We start from the raw sequence: 22,211 nt of genomic DNA, 5'->3' as shown, positions 1-22,211 counted from the left end.
TGGAGGCTCAGATAGCAGCCGCTGCCAAGTCTGCGTTTTTTCATCTTAGGCGGGCAAGGCAGTTGGCCCCCTTCCTGGAGCGCGATGACCTAGCAACAGTGATCCATGCTACGGTCACCTCGAGGTTAGACTACTGCAATGCCCTCTACATGGGGCTGCCCCTGTCCCGAACCCGGAAATTGTAGCTGGTGCAGAACGCCGCGGCCCGGCTGTTATTGGGTCTCCCAAAGTGGGGACACATTCAGCCGGGTCTTCGGACCCTGCACTGGCTTCCAGTGATATACCGAGTCCGGTACAAGGTGCTGGTTATCACCTTTAAAGCCCTATATGGCTTGGGACCTGTCTACCTGAAGGACCATCTTTCCCCGCATGTTCCCCAGAGAGTACTGAGGTCGGGAACACAAAATCTCCTTACTGTCCCTGGGCTGAAAGATCTCTCTCGGCTTGGCTTCGCGAACGAAGATTTAAGAAGGGTGCAATAGTCCACGTTTGCTGCAGGCTCGCTGGTGGCTGACAAGACCAATGTGGGACAGGCAGGTCCGGCCACAGCGGCTGCAGGGAAAAGTCTGATTTAGGGTTGGTCCTGTAGCAGTGCGATTCTTCCTCAATCTCCTTTTGTCCTCAAGACCAGCTATGCGTGTGTTCTCAAAGGAAGAGACAGCCTGGTGGATGGTGTGCCTCCATGCTTTGCGATCTGAGGCTAGGTCAGACCACTGGTGATGGTTGATGTGACAGGTGCTAAGGGATTTCTTCAAGGAGTCCTTGTACCTCTTCTTTGGTGCCCCTCTATTTCGATGGCCGGTGGAGAGTTCGCCATACAGGGCAATCTTGGGAAGGCGGTGGTTTTCCATCCTAGAAATATGCCCTGCCCAGCGCAGCTGTGTCTTCAACAGCAGTGCCTCGATGCTGGTAACCTCTGCCCGCTTGAGGACTTCAGTGTTGGTCACAAAGTCACTCCAGTGGATGTTGAGGATGGTGCGAAGGCAGCGCTGATGAAAGCGCTCAAGGAGTCGCAGGTGATGACGGTATAAAACCCACGATTCGGAGCCATAGATGAGGGTTGTCATCACAACCGCTTTGTAAACATTGATCTTTGTGCCTTTTTTCAGATGCTTGTTGCTCCACACTCTTTTGTGCAGTCGGCCAAATGCACGGTTTGCCTTTGCCAGCCTGTTGTCAATCTCCTTGTCGATCTTGGCATCTGAGGAGATGATGCACCCCAGGTAGCTGAACTGCTGGACTGTCTTCAGAACTGATTCACCCACAGTGATGCAGGGAGGGTGATAATCTTCCTGGGGTGCAGGCTGGTGGAGAACTTCTGTCTTCTTCAGACTAACTTCTAGGCCGAATAGCTTGGCAGCCTCTGCAAAGCAGGACGTCATATGCTACAGAGCTGATACCGAGTGGGAGACGAGTGCAGCATCGTCAGCAAACAGTAGTTCTCGGATGAGTTTTTCCATTGTCTTGGAGTGTGCCTTTAGTCGCCTCAGGTTGAACAGGCTGCCATCGGTGCGATAGCGGATGTAGACACCATCGTCCTCATCTAGATCTACTGCGGCTCTTTGAAGCATCATGCTAAAGAAGATCGTAAAGAGAGTTGGCGCGAGAACGCAGCCTTGCTTTACACCTGTGCCTATTGGGAAGGGCTCCGAGAGGTCGTTGCAGTGTCTGACTTGGCCTCGCTGGTCTTCGTGTAGCTGGATGATCATGCTGAGGAACCTTGGGGGACATCCTAAACGTTCCAAGATTTGCCACAGGCCTTTCCTGCTAACGGTATCGAAAGCTTTGGTAAGGTCGACAAAAGTCACATACAGACCCTTGTTCTGTTCCCTGCATTTCTCTTGGAGCTGCCTGAGAACAAATACCATGTCGGTGGTGCTCCTGTTAGCTCTGAAGCCGCACTGGCTCTCTGGGAGGAGTTCTTCTGCAATGGTGGGCACCAGTCTGTTCAGGAGTATTCTGGCAAGGATTTTGCCTGCGATGGAGAGCAGGGTTATCCCCCGGTAGTTGGAGCAGTCTGACTTTTCCCCTTTGTTCTTGTATAGGGTGATGATGATTGCATCGCGAAAGTCCTGTGGTAATTTGCCTTGTTCCCAGCAGGTGACAAGTACTTTGTGAAGTGAGCTATGTAGTACTGTGCCCCCGTGCTTCCAGATCTCTGGTGGAATTCCATCAACTCCTGCTGCCTTGCCACTTTTCAGTTGCTTGATGGCTTTAACAGTCTCTTCTAGGGTGGGGATCTCATCCAACTCTGTTTTCACCGGTTGAAGTGGGGTGAGGTGGATTGCTGAATCTTGAACTACGCGGTTGGCACTGAAGAGAACCTGAAAATACTCCGACCACCGGTTCAGTATGGATGCCTTGTCTGTGAGGAGCACTTGGCCGTCTGCACTATGCAAGGGACTCTGAGCCTGATATGATGGACCATATACTGCCTTCAGGGCTTCGTAGAACCCTCTTAAATCACCAGTTTCTGCACACAGCTGGGTTCTCTCTGCAAGCTTGGTCCACCACTCGTTCTGAATGTCTCGAAGCTTGCGCTGGAGGTTGCTACATGCAGCGTGAAAGGTTGCTTTTTTCCCAGGACAGGCTGAAAGAAGCCAGCTTGAAATCCACCAGAGAAAGGGCTTTCTCTGTTATGGCCCCTATATGGTGGAATCAGCTGCCGGAGGAGGTGAGGGCCCTGCGGGACCTTGTTCAGTTCCGCAGGGCCTGTAAGACGACCCTCTTCCGGCTAGCCCATACCTAGCTTGAGAACCTAATGCAACTTGCCAGATTTCTTTTATATATACTTGAATATTTATTAATTTTTAGAGTTTTATCTGTTTTATCTGTTTTAATTGTTTATTCCCTCACATGTTTAAATATTGCTTATTGTTACGTGGGATCTATTGTTGGAAGCCGCCCTGAGCCATTCGTGGGAAGGGCGGGATATAAATTCTAAATAAATAAAACAAAAAAAATAAAAATATCAATGGAGGCCCAGATAGCAGCCACTGCCAAGTCAGCATTCTTCCACCTGAAGCGGGCAAGGCAGTTGGCCCCCTTCCTGGAACGTCGCGACCTCGCAACAGTGATCCATGCAATGGTCACCTCAAGATTGGACTACTGTAATGCCCTCTACTTGGGGCTACCTCTGTGCCGGACCCGGAAGCTGCAGCTGGTGCAGAACGCGTCGGCCAGGCTACTATTGGGGCTTTCGAAATGGGAGCACATACGGCCGGGGCTGCGCGGACTGCACTGGCTGCCAATCACCTACCGAGTCCAGTACAAAGTGTTGGTTATTACCTTTAAAGCCCTATATGGCCGAGGACCAGCCTACCTAAGGGACCGTCTCTCCCCATATGAACCCCAGAGGGCACTGAGGTCAGTGGGTAAAAATAAAATGACCATCCCTGGGCCGAGAGAGGTCAAACTCCAAAACACCAGAACACGGGCCTTTTCAGCTGCGGCTCCTGCACTGTGGAACCAGCTTCCGGAGGAAGTGCGGGCCCTGCGGAACCTCGACCAGTTCCGCAGGGCCTACAAGACCGCCCTTTTCAGACAAGCCTATACTGATATCGACTGCTGAATTGCTAGGAATAAAAGAACCGCCATCTATAATATTACCATGGAACTATCTAAACTGGCAGAACCAGCGCAAGAACAGTTTTATTGCTGCCAGATACATTTAATGTAACTTAAATTATGTATTTTAACTCAATTAACTGGTTTTTATATGTTTAAATTTTTTAATTGTTAAATTTAAAGTTTTACCTATTTATGTTAATGTATGGAATGTTGTGAGCCGCCCTGAGCCGCCTAGGCGGGGAGGGCGGGATATAAATAAAATCTATTATTATTATTATTATTATTATTATTATTATTATTATTATTATTATTATTATTATTATTATTATTATTATTATCATTAACAACTGGAAAGAACAAGTAATAGTTCCAGTTGCCATTTGAACTAAGCCATTAATAAAACCTGTAATAAAAACATTCAGGGCAGCAGCATTATCAACATTCAAACACCAGTCCAACATTGTATTGGTGACAGAATTATTTGGTTAAAAGATGGAACATTCTGTGATTCCCTCTTTCTCTAATATTGTCCTTAGTGCTCCATCACTAATCCAACTGAGATTGTTTTAAAAAAAAAAGTGGAAAGGGTCAGTAATACTGGGGAAAACACTGTAAAATGGTAATGGAGTATTCTCAGCAACTGACCTGCAAAACTACAGAATATTGGGGCAGTGCTAATAATTAAAAAAAGTATTAATCTACAACATACCGAAACATTGGGGTGACACTGATAATGAAAAAACAGCATGTTCCCATTAATGTTCTGTTACTAGAGCCATTTCATTAAGAATAAAAACATTTAAAAGGAGGTTGCATGGGATGGAGGTGGGTCAGAAGGAGGAAGAGGGGGGAAGATAGGCATCATCTTTCCATTAGCACTGCTAGGCTTCTTCCCGAAAAATAGAAAAGGAGGTAGCATGGAAGGAGCTGGGAACAGAAGGAAAGGAAAGATGGGAGAGTATGCAGCAGATGGTTTGATGTGGACATGGGCTTTGAGGGGTGGCAGTGTTGTTGTTGTTCAGTCACACAGTCGAGTCTGACTCTTTGCAACTCCATGGACCAAGTCACACCAGGCCCTCCTGTCTTCCACCATCCTCCGAAGTTAGGCAAGAAAAAACATGAAAGGAACACTGTGCATGCGCAAAAAGTGAAGCCTATTCAAAATCAGTTTAGAAAAAAACCACCTTAAAAAGTGCTCCCCAACCCCCCTCTCTCCCTCTCTTCTAAAAGCAGAAATCAAAGTGACTACTAAAAGGAGGAAAACATGCATAGAAAAGAAAAAGGACACAGCTGGAGGCTGAACCAACAAAAACATTCAGAAGAGACCAGTGGCGGACTGGGTCTAAAAATATTGGTTGCCAGGAGACATAGGGGGCCCACCCACCACTGTAAGACTATCATTTATTTTTTTGTAATAAATAAAAATTTTAAAAAACACGCAAGTGGGAAAAAAGGTACAATTAAAGCTTTTGTGAAATCTCTCTCTCTATATTTTAGTAATTACCAGGGCTCTTTTTCTAGCAGGAGCTCCTCTGCATATTAGGCCACACACCCCTGTGTAGCCAATCCTCCTGGAGCTTACAGTAGGCCCTGTACTAAGAGCCTTCTAAACTCTTGGAAGATTGGCTACATCAGAGGGCATGGCCTAATAGGCAGAGGAGCTCCTGCTAGAAAAAGAGTCCTGGTAATTACAGTGTATATATATTGTACATATTACTGGCATTATACAGTAGATATTAAATGTAAATACAGATTGCATTTTCTACCAGGGAGCTGATCTCTGCCAGCTAGAGATCAGTTGCAAAAGCAGGAGATCCCCAGGCCTCACCTGGAGGCTGGCAGCCCTAAATACCACATACATTTTAGTTGCATTATAGTAATAATACTGGAACTTCTATTATAGTTTCATGCTACTAAAAGGTCAATAACATTTTAACATATTGTCTAATGTTTAAGAGGGCCCACTTGCCATTGGGCAAGTTGACACCTTGGCCATTCCGCCACTGAAAGAGACCTCTGTTTCTGGACTAGCCATGGCAAGATACATCTAGTTTAACGGGATTACTTCTGCGAGGAATCATTTGCATTGCTTATTCCCTAATTCCCATGATTAGCATTTATGTGATTTACTAGTGCTAGGACAGTCCCCAGTCTTAGCAGATTCCATTGTATTGCCTTTGCATCTACACTCTCTCCTTCCCCTTCATTTCTGATTGTTCAATAAAGAACAAATTTAGTTCAATTTTCTCTTTGTCCTCACCACAACTTCACCTGAAATAGTATCCCCAGTTATTTCTTAACTGTCACTTAATATAACTGATATAGTGACCTTTCTTTAAGTAGGTCTATCAACACAGCTTTGTTTAGGAAGTATTCAATGTTTCCCACCTGTGGTCCAGAAGAGAAATGCATAGTTAAGAACATATAGCAATGTTCAGTTATTTCTATATGCATTAGTATTTAGCTTGCAACAAACTGTGAGGTACTGTTGCCCCACCTTGCTGACTTCACCTAAGGCTGGGATACAGAAACCTCCCCCCTGCAGACTCATGATCCTCTCTTTTCACACAGGATCTCCACCTGTGAATGGAGGTACCTCTCCAAATAAAAGGTTTCCATGGACCCCTGTACAAAGTAAAAGGTTCAGCATCATCACTCTTCTGTATGTCACCAAATAATAGGTTAAAAAAAATGTTTATTGGTGCAAGTCTCCCAAGAAATGGCGATTTCCTCTCTTTTCAAAGGTCCACTCAACCTGAAAAGGTTACACTTGCCACCATTTTCTTGCATCCCTATGACATGCAGGAGAAAAGAGAAATGACAGTAATTACAATATTCTCCAGCCCATTCCCATCTGGAAAAGTGGGGGTCTTAGAGTAAGATCTGCACATAGGGGTCTTAGAGTTAGCTGCATCATCAGGCTGTCCCGGTCCCTTCTTTCAGATTAAAATAAGATGCTAATACCCATAGCCATCAATAAAAGAGAAAATAATGCCAAAAGAGATTAAGCTAAGTAGTAGCTCTCACCGGATGGGCAGGCTGGGCCCACCAACCTCGTCAGCCTAAGAGAAGGAAAACTCTAACATCAAACCCGGGCAGATAAAGCTCGTTAATGTAACACCTACCACCTGGAGGACTCACTGCCGGCGTCCCGGCTTACTGGGCCATGGCAGATGACCCCCAGGTGAAAGGGTGGAGCCAGTACCGCGCACACTGCGCTTCACCTAAAAAATTCCTCTGCGCAGGCCTGAAGGGCATATCCACACACACAACCCACAACGTATCAAGTCCTGCAGCGATAGGCAAGGGGCGAAACGGCAGGTGGAAGGTGCCACTGGAAGCCGCAGTCCCGATCCTGCATGTAGGCGGTTCAGGATATTGGTCGCCTGATGCTAACCCGGAGACGAAAGCATCTTTCGGCAGCACCCTGAACGACCAAGCAGCCTTATCTAGGGACAGCACTGCTTGCTCCACACGGAGAGGGGCCTAGAAAAGGTGGCCTAAACAAAGCTCGTCTCCCCCACCCCAGTTGGCTAGCCGCGGTCAACGGGCATCCTTACTTGCGGTCGAAAAATAACAACAAAGAAAAGGCATGCACCTGCCTCACAAAGTGTGCAAAGACTAAAGCTTGCGTGTTGGAACATCAGAACCATGCTTGACACAGTAGGCAGTGGACGCCCTGAACGACGCTCTGCTCTAGTTGCCCACAAACTTCTCATGTTGAATATCGACATAGCAGCTCTCAGTGAGGTCCGTTTCCCTGAGGAAGGTAGTCTTCAAGAACACGGTGCTGGCTATACCCTCTACTGGTCGGGTAAGTCAAAGGCTGAGAGCCGCCTTTCTGGCGTTGGCTTCATGGTCAGGAACTCCATTGCCTCCAAACTCGAAAACCTTCCAACAGGTCACTCAGATCGCATCATGTCCATGCGCCTCCCACTTCAAAACAAGCAGCATGCAACACTCTTCAGTGTGTATGCCCCAACCCTTCAAGCAGATCCTGCAGAAAAGAACAAGTTCTATGCTGATCTACGCAACCTCGTACGGAAGACCCCTACAGAGGACAAGGTGATCATCCTTGGCGACTTCAATGCCAGAGTAGGTAAAGACTCGGAAGCCTGGAAAGGAGTACTTGGCAAACACGGCATTGGCAACTGCAATGACAACGGGCGCCTCCTGCTAGAATTCTGCATGGAGCACCAGCTCACCATCACCAACACTATCTTCCAGCAGAAGAACAGTCTGAAGACAACCTGGATGCACCCACGGTCCAAGCATTGGCACCTTATCGACTACATTCTGGTGCGCCAGAGAGACCTTCGAGATGTCTTACACACCCGAGTAATGCCCAGCGCAGAATGTCATACGGATCATCGTCTTGTACGCTGCAATCTCCGTCTTCACTTTAAACCCACACCCAGGAGAGGAGGTATCCCTCGGAGGAAGTTTCAGGTTGGCAGCCTCCAGTCAGCCGAAGTTAAAGCTGCCTTCCGGGCAAAACTCCAGTCAAGAATTGAGGACCTCAGTTGCCCCACAGACCCTTCTCCAGAAGCACTCTGGGAACACCTAAAAACTACCGTCCTGCAGATCTCTGAAGAAGTCCTCGGGTTCTCCACAAGGAAGAACAAGGACTGGTTTGATGAGAACAATCAAAAGATCCAAGAATTACTGGCGAAAAAGAGATCTGCCTACCAAGCACATCTTGCTCAGCCCTCCTGTCCTGGGAAAAAAGCAACCTTTGGCGCTGCATGTAGCAACCTCCAGTGCAAGCTTCGAGACATTCAGAACGAGTGGTGGACCAAGCTTGCAGAGAGAACCCAGCTGTGTGCAGACACTGGTGATTTAAGAGGGTTCTACGAAGCCCTGAAGGCAGTATATGGTCCATCATATCAGGCTCAGAGTCCCTTGCATAGTGCAGACGGCCAAGTGCTCCTCACAGACAAGGCATCCATACTGAACCGGTGGTCGGAGTCTTTTCAGGTTCTCTTCAGTGCCAACCGCGTAGTTCAAGATTCAGCAATCCACCTCACCCCACTTCAACCGGTGAAAACAGAGTTGGATGAGATCCCCACCCTAGAAGAGACTGTTAAAGCCATCAAGCAACTGAAAAGTGGCAAGGCAGCAGGAGTTGATGGAATTCCACCAGAGATCTGGAAGCATGGGGGCACAGTACTACATAGCTCACTTCACAAAGTACTTGTCACCTGCTGGGAACAAGGCAAATTACCACAGGACTTTCGCGATGCAATCATCATCACCCTATACAAGAACAAAGGGGAAAAGTCAGACTGCTCCAACTACCGGGGGATAACCCTGCTCTCCATCGCAGGCAAAATCCTTGCCAGAATACTCCTGAACAGACTGGTGCCCACCATTGCAGAAGAACTCCTCCCAGAGAGCCAGTGCGGCTTCAGAGCTAACAGGAGCACCACCGACATGGTATTTGTTCTCAGGCAGCTCCAAGAGAAATGCAGGGAACAGAACAAGGCTCTGTATGTGACTTTTGTCGACCTTACCAAAGCTTTCGATACCGTTAACAGGAAAGGCCTGTGGCAAATCTTGGAACGTTTAGGATGTCCCCCAAGGTTCCTCAGCATGATCATCCAGCTACACGAAGACCAGCGAGGCCAAGTCAGACACTGCAACGACCTCTCGGAGCCCTTCCCAATAGGCACAGGTGTAAAGCAAGGCTGCGTTCTCGCGCCAACTCTCTTTACGATCTTCTTTAGCATGATGCTTCAAAGAGCCGCAGTAGATCTAGATGAGGACGATGGTGTCTACATCCGCTATCGCACCGATGGCAGCCTGTTCAACCTGAGGCGACTAAAGGCACACTCCAAGACAATGGAAAAACTCATCCGAGAGCTACTGTTTGCTGATGATGCTGCACTCGTCTCCCACTCGGTATCAGCTCTGCAGCATATGACGTCCTGCTTTGCAGAGGCTGCCAAGCTATTCGGCCTAGAAGTTAGTCTGAAGAAGACAGAAGTTCTCCACCAGCCTGCACCCCAGGAAGATTATCACCCTCCCTGCATCACTGTGGGTGAATCAGTTCTGAAAACAGTCCAGCAGTTCAGCTACCTGGGGTGCATCATCTCCTCCGATGCCAAGATCGACAAGGAGATTGACAACAGGCTGGCAAAGGCAAACCGTGCATTTGGCCGACTGCACAAAAGAGTGTGGAGCAACAAGCATCTGAAAAAAGGCACAAAGATCAATGTTTACAAAGCGGTTGTGATGACAACCCTCATCTACGGCTCCGAATCGTGGGTTTTATACCGTCATCACTTGCGACTCCTTGAGCGCTTTCATCAGTGCTGCCTTCGCACCATCCTCAACATCCACTGGAGTGACTTTGTGACCAACACTGAAGTCCTCAAGCGGGCAGAGGTTACCAGCATCGAGGCACTGCTGTTGAAGACGCAGCTGCGCTGGGCAGGGCATATTTCTAGGATGGAAAACCACCGCCTTCCCAAGATTGCCCTGTATGGCGAACTCTCCACCGGCCATCGAAATAGAGGGGCACCAAAGAAGAGGTACAAGGACTCCTTGAAGAAATCCCTTAGCACCTGTCACATCAACCATCACCAGTGGTCTGACCTAGCCTCAGATCGCAAAGCATGGAGGCACACCATCCACCAGGCTGTCTCTTCCTTTGAGAACGCACGCATAGCTGGTCTTGAGGACAAAAGGAGATTGAGGAAGAATCGCACTGCTACGGGACCAACCCTAAATCAGACTTTTCCCTGCAGCCGCTGTGGCCGGACCTGCCTGTCCCACATTGGTCTTGTCAGCCACCAGCGAGCCTGCAGCAAACGTGGACTATTGCACCCTTCTTAAATCTTCGTTCGCGAAGCCAAGCCGAGAGAGAGAGAGAGCTCTCACCTTCCTTTCTCTTCTGCCCAATAGTGTAACTCTTCTCCACACAGCTGTTATGAGTAACTCAGAAGTGTCACAGAGCTTAATGGAGCTTAGTCCCAAATATGTGTGCATAGAATGAAGTCAACCCTACACATATTTACCTTGAAGTAAATTCCATTGAAAACTCAGGTGTATCATCTAATTGGATTACTGATCTACCAACATGGAAACAATTGGTTATTGGTATCCTACTAGCAGTTGCTGTGAAAACATCATGATGTGACGTCACCCCAGAGTCGGAAATGACTGGCACTTGCACAGGGGCTACCTTTACCTTTAGCAGCTGCAAAACTTGCAATTGCTTCTCAACTGAAATGCCCTTCAGCTCCATCGGTTTCAACTTGGCACTCCAGACTTTGGGAACAATATGTTTTAGCCAAACTAATTTTAATCTTAATTCTTTGCCTTCAGCAACAACAGTTACCAAGTTTCAAGGAACCTGGTCTCTTATTTTAAATTATTTGGCAAAGAACGGAGAAATTCCAAAAGAACTTTATACCTGTTATATTTAATTTAAGCTCCTTTGCTGTTTTATTAGTGTTGTCGTACCACTGTTTTAATTTTTAGTAAATTTAATTCTTTAAAAAAGCATGGAAGTCCAGGCAAGCAGGCCAAAGAGCTCAAACTTCAGGTCAGAGAGGCAAAAAACATGAGCTAAGGTGGATGGATCCCATTTTACACACTGATCATAATTTAGCAGCCAAACTTTGATGACTACCACATATTCTTAAAATTATCCTCAACAAGCTTATCCAACTGTAATGGGCTGTTCCCAGAAAATACTGTTGGCAATTTAGTGATCCATTCACAAGAATTCCATAAACCACTGGTAGGTCAGATCAGTTACTTGAAAAACTACCACACAGATTAAAAAACAGCCCAATGAAACCAGTGTGGTAAAACTAAGCATCATATCTATGTAACACTAACAAAAGCAAACCCTCATTCATAATTCAATAAGGCAGACGAGATGACAGTAGGATTTTTATCAATATTAAATGCAGGAATTAGTATTTAAGTGTTCCCCTTCACAACTAACTTACAGGCAGAACTTATCCAACTCAGCAATTAAAATCCACTCAGTTACATAAAATAAAACTGATGTTCAATAGCAGTACCATTCAAGTAAGGACTGTTTGTCTGTTACCTGTGGGGAAGTTAGTATTGAGATGACATAGCTGAAGCCCTGAAGAGCTGTTGTTTTGGAGCTTACTAGTATGCTTTTCTTCACTTAAGTAACTAGATCTTTCTTTAAAATGCATTAAGCCAATAAGCCTGTTGTTAGTGAAATCCAAATGATTTATAAAAAGTAAGTCTTATCTTCATTTAAAAGGAAGCAGGTCTGAGACAGAGGCTGTGACTTCCAAAAGCCATTCTGTAACAGAAGACTACATGTTTGCTTTTCTGTTCACTGTTATAATTCCATAAACTATTTTAGCTTTATATGTTTATTTATCCATTCAAATGTACATTCTGATTTATCAAATACATTTGGAGCAGTTGCCACTTTAAACACTTTAGACTACTCTCTATCAACTAAATCAAAACGCCAATGCTCCCAAACAAGACTAAGTCCTTGGTGAAGTTCCAGACTGAAGCACTGCATAACAATAAGGCAACCACTGATGATGGCTTTTTATCCACTTGACAATTCTTAGCATGATATATAAATGGGACTATTTAAAAGAGAGTCCTGGCCATCCTTCGAGGTTGCCATTATACACATTGTAGTCCATTTCTTTGCTATGTTACTGTATCTATATTAAGTTAATGCACTGCACTCTGTGTGGAGCTGTCCTTGAAAAGAGGTTGGAAACTTAAATTGGTTCAAAACAGAGGTGTGCATAGCCTGGTCATCTTTTGGTCAGCTTCAGTTGCTCCTGCCTTTTGAGATTAGGGCCTTCTGGGTCATGGCACCAAAATTCTGACTATCTCCCCAGGAATACTCATCTGTCTGCTTCTGTTGTCATCCTGTCAGCAGATGAATACTCTTTTTTTTGGAGTTCCCTCCTTCCTGCCCAATGTTTTAAATTGTTGTTTTTCTGCTTTTGAACTTGTTTTAGCTCTCATTTTGTTTAAATGTTTTTGTTGGTTTTAACTGTTTTTATTTGAATTAATTATTTTAATTTGTTAGCCATTTCGGTAGTTCTTGTGAGGGTAGACCAGAAGGGTATAAATTTCGTTAAATAAAATAAATAGATATTATTTCTGAGATATTACAGCACTGTACAATTAATGCAGTAACATTTTGTATTATTCATCCTGAACTCTATATTCCCTGCAAGAAAATGCATCCTTACTTTTCAGGAATCTTGCCCCAACTGCTTTTTTGCTTTTGTACAACAGTCCCTGAAGACCTAATTCAAAGATCATATCCAGTTCATACATACAGTTAGTGGGGCTACAACAAGAAATAAGAAATGCTTCTTTACTTGTTGAGTAAATAAATTGTGAAATTTACTGTCACTGGTTGTAGCTGTGGTCTTGAGCACTGGATGGCTTTAAAAGGGGGTGGGATTCATGGAGGATAAGTCTATCAATGACTAGTAGCCACTGTGATGAAACATGATCTCTATATTCAGCAAATCTCTGTGTAGCTTCCATGCTCACCTGTATGAAACAGGTTGCTAGACTAGACTGACTACTGGTCTGATCTTCTTATGTTCTTAAAGGGGCTGGTTTCTGCCATGAGTTTTTAGTGTTATATCTACTAAATTTGATAGAGTTGGTTCTTTCTTGTTTTGTGGATGATTAAAGAATGAAAGGAAGACAAGGCACAGGTATTTTTATAGGGCTTTTCCATAGTACTATTTATTTAGTGCAAGAAAAGTGCACTTGTCAATGATTTGTTGCAAATATCATGACCCCCACTGAGCTGCCTCTGGATTCTGACTTGGAGACCCCTGAAGAAGCTATGAGGAGCCAGAATCATGGCCTAGGGGGAAAGCAGGAAATTCTGGGAGACCTCTGCAGAGTAGATGTCTGAGCCCATCTGCTCCAGAACTTGCCCTAAGGAGCTTGCAGTTGGAGCTCTTCCACTAGTAGAGCTTCTCTCTGCCTCCAGGACCTGGTCCACAAGCCTACCAGAATCCACCTCCACTCCCAGGAGTGGTGGAAGCAATGAGCTTATACTAGGGTTGCCAGGTATGTGTTGGAAAATACCTGGAGACTTTGGTGGCGGATCCAGGAGAGGGTGGGTTTTGGGGAGGGGAGAGGCCTCAGCATGGTACAATGCCATAGAGTCCACTCTTCAAAGCAGCCATTTTCTCCAGAGGAACTGATCTCTGCAGGCTGGAGATCAGTTGTAAAGCAGGAGATCTCTAGCCCCACCTGGAGGCTGGCAGCCCTAACTTATAATAAGATAGCCCAGTGAATATGCAATGGTGGGCTTGTAGCCCATGCTGTACCTCCTGAGCCAGATCATGCTGAATGTAATCTTTTGCAGGATTCTGACCCCATGATGAGTCCCAGGTATTGCTTCTGGAGCAGGTAAAACTACAGTGAACTGAGCCTATTTAAGCCCAGGGCTGGGAGGGGAAGCTTGCTTGGTCTACTAGGCAAAATGTGGTCCAGCCAGAGCTACATTATGACTTTTGTGGGCCCTTTCCACCATGATAATCATCAATATTAAAATGATTTTTGATATAATTTTACATAATTTTTTTTTGTTTTAGGCAAAATGTAATTGATTTTTGAGAGATTTTTTTTTTATGTGAGGGGAGAAAATAAAACATTTTCTTTGATCCTAGAAGTTCATTTTTCTTCTGATTTTAAAAGAAATCAAAACATTTTTAGGGTCCCTAAAAGTATTGTGGGTGCTATGTATCGTGTCTACTGTGCATAATGGATAAGTAGGTCCTGGGTCCAGCTCCTTGTCTCCAGTTCTAGTTCCTGTTGATGCCCAAGCCTCACTGTCCAGGCCTGAGGTCAGTACTCTATAGGAGATCTCATTGGGCCTGCCTGTGAAGATTGCGAAAATATGGTGCAAGAAAAGTGGACTTGTTAATGATTTGTTGCAAAGGATCCAGCAGTTTTCAAACTAGTGCTTCTGTTTTGGGATGTAGCATTTTCTGAACTTTTAAAGTACAATGTCACGCATTGCAGAGTGTTCAGCTTCCCCCCAGATAACGTAACTATTGCAATTGTACTATGGAAGTATCGTGGCTACTGATAGAGGTCATAGAGCCACTCTAGAAAGGTAGAACAGGATTTTAAAATATGAATTCTACTGAAACATTCAAATTGGATTGTGGCTCCAGCAGCATTTAGAATGTCCATTTTTAGGGTCCCTAAAAGTATTGTGGGTGCTATGTATCGTGCCTACTGTGCATAATGGATAAGTAGGTCCTGGGTCCAGCTCCTTGTCTCCAGTTCTAGTTCCTGTTGATGCCCAAGCCTCACTGTCCAGGCCTGAGGTCAGTACTCTATAGGAGATCTCATTGGGCCTGCCTGTGAAGATTGCGAAAATATGGTGCAAGAAAAGTGGACTTGTTAATGATTTGTTGCAAAGGATCCAGCAGTTTTCAAACTAGTGCTTCTGTTTTGGGATGTAGCATTTTCTGAACTTTTAAAGTACAATGTCACGCATTGCAGAGTGTTCAGCTTCCCCCCAGATAACGTAACTATTGCAATTGTACTATGGAAGTATCGTGGCTACTGATAGAGGTCATAGAGCCACTCTAGAAAGGTAGAACAGGATTTTAAAATATGAATTCTACTGAAACATTCAAATTGGATTGTGGCTCCAGCAGCATTTAGAATGTCCATTCCATGATCTGAAATGAATAAGGAATAAGAACATAAAGAAGGTCCCTTAAGTATAATCAGGGCTGTTTTTGTAGAAAAAGCACAGCAAGGACTCATTTGCATATTAGGCCACACACCTTGACATCACCATTGCTTCACACAGGGCTTTTTCTACAAAAAAGCCCACCTGGGACTCATTTGCATATCAGGCCACACCTCCTGACACCAAGCCAGCCAGAACTGCGTTCCTGCTCAAAAAAAAGCCCTATGATCAATTCAATCACCTTGAATGCCAACATAGCAACTCAGATAGTTTAGCCATTAAGAGGGTATATGAATAACACAAATAAAATCATAATTGGGTTTCTAAATACAATAAGGTATTAACTGTTCAACTTTCCAAAGAATTCTAGAACTGTAAGGCACTCAATTATCACAAAATAGGTTTAAAAATCAAATGCAATAAAAATTAATTCCATATAACACCTTCTTAATTTGTGGAACTTTTTATTGCTCAAAGTTGCAGTGACCATAACTATATCAGAGTTCAAAACAGGGACAGGCAATTTCAAAGATAACTGTTGCTGTTCCTATCAGGCAAGTTAAAACACTTACAATTAAAGGCACCCTGATACTAAGGTCACTCTATAGAGTACCATTCAACTATGCATAACTATTTTGGAACACAACCTCAGGAAGGAGATGCTTTGCAACAGAAAAGCTATAGTGAGAATTGGGCATACTTAATTATTTCCCTATCAGATTATATTTGACAGGGATTCCCCATGACCCACCTGCTTTTAACCAATGGAAAATATCCAGATCACTGAGAAGTAATTTCACTCCATTCAAGTCTGTGGCAAAAATTGTAGTAATTCGAATAACTCTGGAATTTATTCTTATAACCCTGCATTTACAACCACTTTCTGCAGCATGCACATCTGACCACAGCTAGAAGAAGGTTACTGAACAAGATCTAATGGTGCTCCTGTGTTAAAGCTTTACATTGATTTCTGGTTTCCTAAACCAAGGGTGGACATTTGCAAGGGAAAGAATGCTCAAAGGGAATAATAAAATAGTTGATCAGATAAACAATTCAATTTTTCTGGTATGCTGAACATCTATGTAAAATCGGTTATTTGTGCTTAAAACCATTAATTTTACCCTTTGGACATTATCTCTGAAGAGATGCTTCAAAACAGTATTTATACGGGACATTGTACCCCAGATTAAAAGATACCATGCACAGTATTTTTCCGTTTTACCCTTCAGTCTCTTTGGTAAACAATACACATTTGAGAGCAGAAATATACCAGTTTTCAAAAAGAAGAAAGGAACTCAGTTGTTGAAGCTTACTTTTTATGCCATGCCAGTTGCAAGCTGTCACAGTCAAAAGGTTTGTTTTCATACTTCAGGCATAATCCACTGAGAATCACCTGTGCAAGCTCCATAAAATTTTAAAAGCTGCATAAAAGGGGCAAATTTGCCCACATCCCATTTCTTTGCCTTTGGTTGTGAGGCTGCAGCAGGAAAACTTTCCAGTGGATTAAATCTTTCATCTTTTTAGGTATTATGACATTTATCCAGAAGTTAGGGTTGCCAGCTCTTGGGATATTACTGGAGATTTAGGCGTGCACTCTGGGGAGGACTGGGCTTGAGGAGGTGAGGGACCTCAGTAGGGTATAATGACATTGACCCTGCCCTCCAAAGCAGCCATTTGGTCCAGGGAAACTGATATCTATCATCTGGAGATCAGCTGTAATTCTGGGAGCTCACCAGGCCCCACCTGCAGGTTGGCAGCCCTAAGTTTCAATAACTGTTTTGGCAATGTGTATAATTTTGAAAACATTACTTTTTTTCTGCTGGAGATAGGAATGCCTTTCCAATACAATTTCAACAGACCAAGAGGCTTCTGTACTATTTTGTTGGTTACAAAAGACATTATGCAGTTATGAAAGACAGGACTAAAATAAAAGTGAAGGTTTCTCTGTAAATAAAAGCAAATATGCTCTATCATATGCACATTAAGTCAAGGTTATATATTGCCCACTGAAATGAAAATTATCTGTCCACTCAAGCATTTACCAACTTTTCATACCCTCTGAGATAAAGAAAGCAAGTATCACTTAAGGTACACCACCATTCAAGAGATGCAAAGTCAGAAGCTATGTAGACTCTTAAGACCCTCAAACCACAAGATAGGTTGAGACAGCAGTTCTACCCATGGAAAAGCAATACTTTAGCTTGAGATAAAAAGTAAAATGTTTCCTCGTTCTCTCCATCAATTATTTCCTTTTTATTTATTTATTTAATCAGGTCTGCTCGCCTAGCTCCAAAACAGCATTCACCAAAGTCTTAGATAGTATGAAAAAAAGGAAGTAACATGAGATCTTAGATTCCTTTCCTCCCCCCATCTCTCTCCACCTCCTACTCCTTACATAATGAAGAAGAGACACTAATGGGGAAAAGATTAAAAACACCACTAGCTTCCCTCTGTAGCTGTGTGGATCGGCAATTCTGCGCTTTATAAATGCCCTTGTCTCGATAAACGCACACACAAACCAGGCTGGAAGAGCAAGGTGGGTCAACATAAGCAGCAGTGATTGCTTGACAGTAATGGGGGGGGGGGATCTTCCTCGCTCTCTTTCCATCTCTCCCCACTCTCATTTATGTAAACAGCTATACATTTGAAACAGTCCCCGTGCTTGTCAAACTGACTGGAAAAGGTGTGTTTAGGGGAAGAGGACTCTGCTCAAAACCCACTGAAGACAAAGCCCCACTGGAAGCCTGTGGGGAGGGGGGAGCAGGGGCTGTTCCCTGAAGGGAGAGCGAGTGAATGGCTGTGGCTCTGAGGATGGCCACACGGCGGGCTCTGGCGGGGGGGGGGGGGGGCTGGACTGCTCAGAAGACTCCCCCCAAAGGCAAATGGAAGGGGCCTCCCCGAGGGGTCGCAGGGAGGGGCCACGAGGGGTGTCGAAGCGCCTCCGTAAGACCGGGCAGGGGGGAGCCTCTCTCTCAACCCAGAAGCGTCTCCTCTCCCCTCCCCTCCGCGAGAAAGCGCGCCTCTTTTTCTTCACGAAGCCGTGACGCAAGAAGCCACCGCCGGTACCTGCCCTCACAACGCTGCCGCAGCCCTCTTCCTCTCGTACTACTCCCCGCTCAGCGTTGCCGCCGCGTTACCCGACCGGGAATGACACGAGCTACCGGTGTTGGCCGCGAGTCCCCTCCACTAAACCCCGCCTTCTCACGCCTATTGGCCCTTGAGCTTGCCCGTCCGCGATGGCGGTGTCCAAGTCGCTTTCTCATTGGCCACTTCACCCCCGTATGTCGATCTAGGCTCCCTCCCAGCTACAATCAACGGTCTAAGGGGGAGTCCGAAGTCTCGAGTTGCCCTGCTAGAAAATAAGAGGTGGATTCATCGAGTAGGAAACAGAGACCGACAGGCACACAGCTTTGCTTGAAGCGTCCAAGATCTTCTGAACTCCACGTTAAGTCCTCCTCGGAGAGTCAAAGCAATCTCTGGGGTTGCCCGCCCGGCCGGGGCATCATCTATTATTCAGTACCGTGCAATCTCATCTCCATGTCGCACCACCTGGTTTTGTACGCACAAACGTTTTCTAGTATATCCACGTACAATGCCGGCATTATTTTTTGACTGGCTGTTGCTTTTCTATCTGACCATGACAAGAAAAACTCAGACTAATTAAATTCATTAATTTCGTTCCATTCAAATACGGGCTGAAGAAGGCAGATAAGGGGAAGGATGCAACCGATCCGGTTAGCCCCTGTGTGAGGCACGCTACTGGACTTGATGGACCGCTGGGCTGAATCCGCAAAACTCTTCTTGTGTTCTTATCTTATGAACTTCAACAAAGAGCAGCTTGGGATTGTATGAAATGGGAAGACCCGACGCAGGTGAAATTCTCCGCGAACATTTTGTCCACACCTTCGTTGTGACAAGAGAGCAGGAATGTTTGTACTTTCTCCTCCTGCCCTAGAAAAATTTCCAGAACCAGGCTGCAAAAACAACGGAGTATTATGTTTGAAATAAAATTTCTACTACCAGTCGCTTTCTTTCTCTCCCTGTTATCCAGGGATTTGCTGGATTATCAGAGTGACACCACTGCAAGGTATTTTTTTTAAGCAAACAAAAATATAGCAAATGTAAAACTCAGCCACACACACACACGTAAGAGCGCTCTGAGACTCCCGCTGGTTCATTCGAATATTTAATCAGCTGCTTCGAGTGAGCAGCCAAAAGCCCGGTCAACAACAAGGCTTCCGAGATGTTCAGGTAGATGCACGTTTGGGTCATCACTCAGTGACAGACTGGGCTGCTAGTCCAAGCGTGGAAGCGGGATTCTAACCCCACCCCCCCCCCGCACACACACACCACCCCTCGGAACTTCCACAATGTTACGAAAGTGGGATCCTTTCCTGGCCAAAATTCAATCGCTCGGCGTCGGTATCCAAGTGTTTACGAGCAGGCAGCTTCTCCAAACAGTAGGCAGAGGGCAGCGACAGGCTCGTGCCTCCGGTTGTGTGTAAGCCAGGTACTGCGCGAAGAGGCTGCGCTGTAACGTAGGAGATCAAAAAAGAAAGAGCAGACGCCTCGCAGCTGCAGCATGGTGACTACATTCAGAGTTCCGAGCAAAAATGGGATGATAGCGGAACTGGAGACGGAACAGCACGCGGAAAGGTGGATTTTGAAGCTCTAGCTCCCAACGCACGCGCCCGTTCATGTAGGCGACGAATTAAAGATGGAAACTCCCCACCCCCCAAGGCGTTAAGTCCGAGTACGTATCCCCGGGCCATCACCCAAAGTCAAAATGCTGTCCTCGGTTCACCCGTGTGTATGCGTGTGTGTAGTTAATTGCGTTTGCACATCTGCTATGTCACTTAACAGAAAATAACAAGGGGCGAGGATGGCGTTAAATGCTCACTGAGCGCTTCTTTCCCTTGGTTCTGTGGGCTCAATAGTAGATTGGCAGCATCACCTGAACAGAGAATTCTTCCCTAGTTTATTTCCTTAGCGCTTTTCTTATATATTTCTAGGGGGAAAACCCCGTTGATAGTGAAATGGTAGAAAGCTGTAAGGAAACGACTCCTGCAGAGCTATCAGTCACTTTCCCAGCACGGCTGGGGCTGCCACCCCATTTAAGAAATTTATGTGGATTAACTGCCCCGGTTATGGTAGTTAAGGGAAACTAGTTGCTTGGGGGTGATGTATGTTAGAGCAGGAAACATCTTAGAAGAGGCGATCCATCTTGTGTGTGGGAGGAGACAGACTGCACCTCCCTGGAAGAGAACATGATCGGTACTTTGACTTCCTGAGCTACTCCTTCCCCTTTGTTCGGGCGCGGGGGGGGGGGAGTCATTTTGTAGAAAAAGAGGTGCCAGAGCTCATTAGCATAATCATTAGAATAATATTTGCATCTGCCACACACCCCTGACATCACTGGAAGGCGTACTAAATTATCATCAGCTCAGCACCTACCTGAAAATGCTTCTTGAATTATAATTGCCATAATAAAACCTTTCATACTTTTTAAATTACTTTCTCTTGTGTGACCACAGTGGCACGATGAAGATTTCCATCTGTCTGGTTATTTTCTCATTTTTTTGTGTGTAGGGGGGAAATATTAGAAAGTTTGTTAAATCTTAGAATTCAGCAAAATTCTTACAGGGGCTTTAAAGAATGAAGCCCAGAAGCAAATATTGGGGGGTGGGGGAGAGAAAGAAAGAACACAATAAAATTTAGAGTTCTTGAGCTCACAGGAGTGGAGCTCCTGCCCGAAATGAGGCCTGGTTCTGGCCATCATAAATGAGGCATTCTCTTCTCTCTGGGATGGCATGTGTCCTCTAAGATAGCTGTGGATGAGTCGGTAAAGGGGCAGAGATACAGCTCAGGATCCTGCAGGTGATTTTGTTCTAAAAGGGCATCCCCACCTGCATATTTACATAATTTTATTTAAAAGAAATAACATTTTAAACAGTTTAGAAAACCTGGTGTCCAGTTATCAGGATTATCTCTTTAATCAATTGAAAGGTTAGTGAATTAAACTAAGTCATGAATCTAACTAATGAACTTATTCATCAACTACAAGTTGTAGTCTTGTTTCAAATGAATGTGTTCTGTTCACCCATACCATTTCTTTTTACCTTCCATACAAAGTGTGAACTTTGACAGTGAAATAAATTACTGGTTCATGCAATCAGCTGAAGTTCAAAATATGACTTCTGTGTATCTGATTTCAAATGTTTTCTTACAGCTGACCCTTAAATTGTTTCTTGACAATCTACTTCTTCCACTCCTAATATCCATGTAATGGCCACCTACATTTCATTTTTTAAATGCCTGTCTCCTGTTTTGTATCCTGTAGGAACAAATGTGCACAATGGCAGAAGAAACACTCATAAGACACTGCTCTTTTTGTATGTGTGAAAAAACTTAAGTATGTGATGGAATAGTTGTCCAGCTTTGCCAGCACAGAATTTGTAACTTTATCCACATGCTTGCATCATAACAACACTGCTGAAAGTCAGCTTGCAGATATAACTGAACTCTGAATGGTTCCATTCAAACCATATCCAAGCACCTGAATTTGGGAGTGGTTGTGAGTTAGGCTATACCCAGGACAGTGCATATTCTGCAGTTCCACAATTGTGTCATCCAAAATTGGAATCATCATTCAGCATTACCCAAATCTTAATTTAAATTTTTTAGTCCTTGTATCTAAAATGTGCATTTTAAAGCATTCAGTTGGTACCTAGTAAAATCTCAAAACTTGGCAGGCAGCTGAGCAGGGTTTCAGAAGTGACAGGCACTGCCCTTTGCTTCTCCCTATGTCTAACACAAGAATAAGTTACGGTATTTATAATATGTAGAGCCTACACAAATGTGCTTAATTTCTATAATTCTTCAAGGTTACAGAGTTCCTCCTTTGCTGGTGTATAGAATTTGGCTTACTTTTAGC

The 22,211-nt window shown here is 44.8% G+C and overlaps 1 protein-coding gene across 1 annotated transcript in view; it reads right to left on the bottom strand.

The window, feature by feature from the left end:
* Positions 1-19,068, bottom strand: part of FKBP5 (FKBP prolyl isomerase 5) — a 92,669-nt gene extending 73,601 nt beyond the window's left edge. The window contains exon 1 of the mRNA XM_060231555.1: positions 18,344-19,068. The gene's annotated coding sequence lies outside the window, so the exon portion shown is untranslated. The remainder of the gene's footprint in view (positions 1-18,343) is intronic.
* Between the last annotated feature and the right edge of the window lie 3,143 nt (positions 19,069-22,211).

The sequence above is a fragment of the Heteronotia binoei genome, chromosome 2 (assembly GCF_032191835.1).
Source record: "Heteronotia binoei isolate CCM8104 ecotype False Entrance Well chromosome 2, APGP_CSIRO_Hbin_v1, whole genome shotgun sequence".
Lineage (NCBI taxonomy): Eukaryota > Metazoa > Chordata > Lepidosauria > Squamata > Gekkonidae > Heteronotia > Heteronotia binoei.
This window is presented reverse-complemented; position numbering and strand designations above follow the sequence as displayed.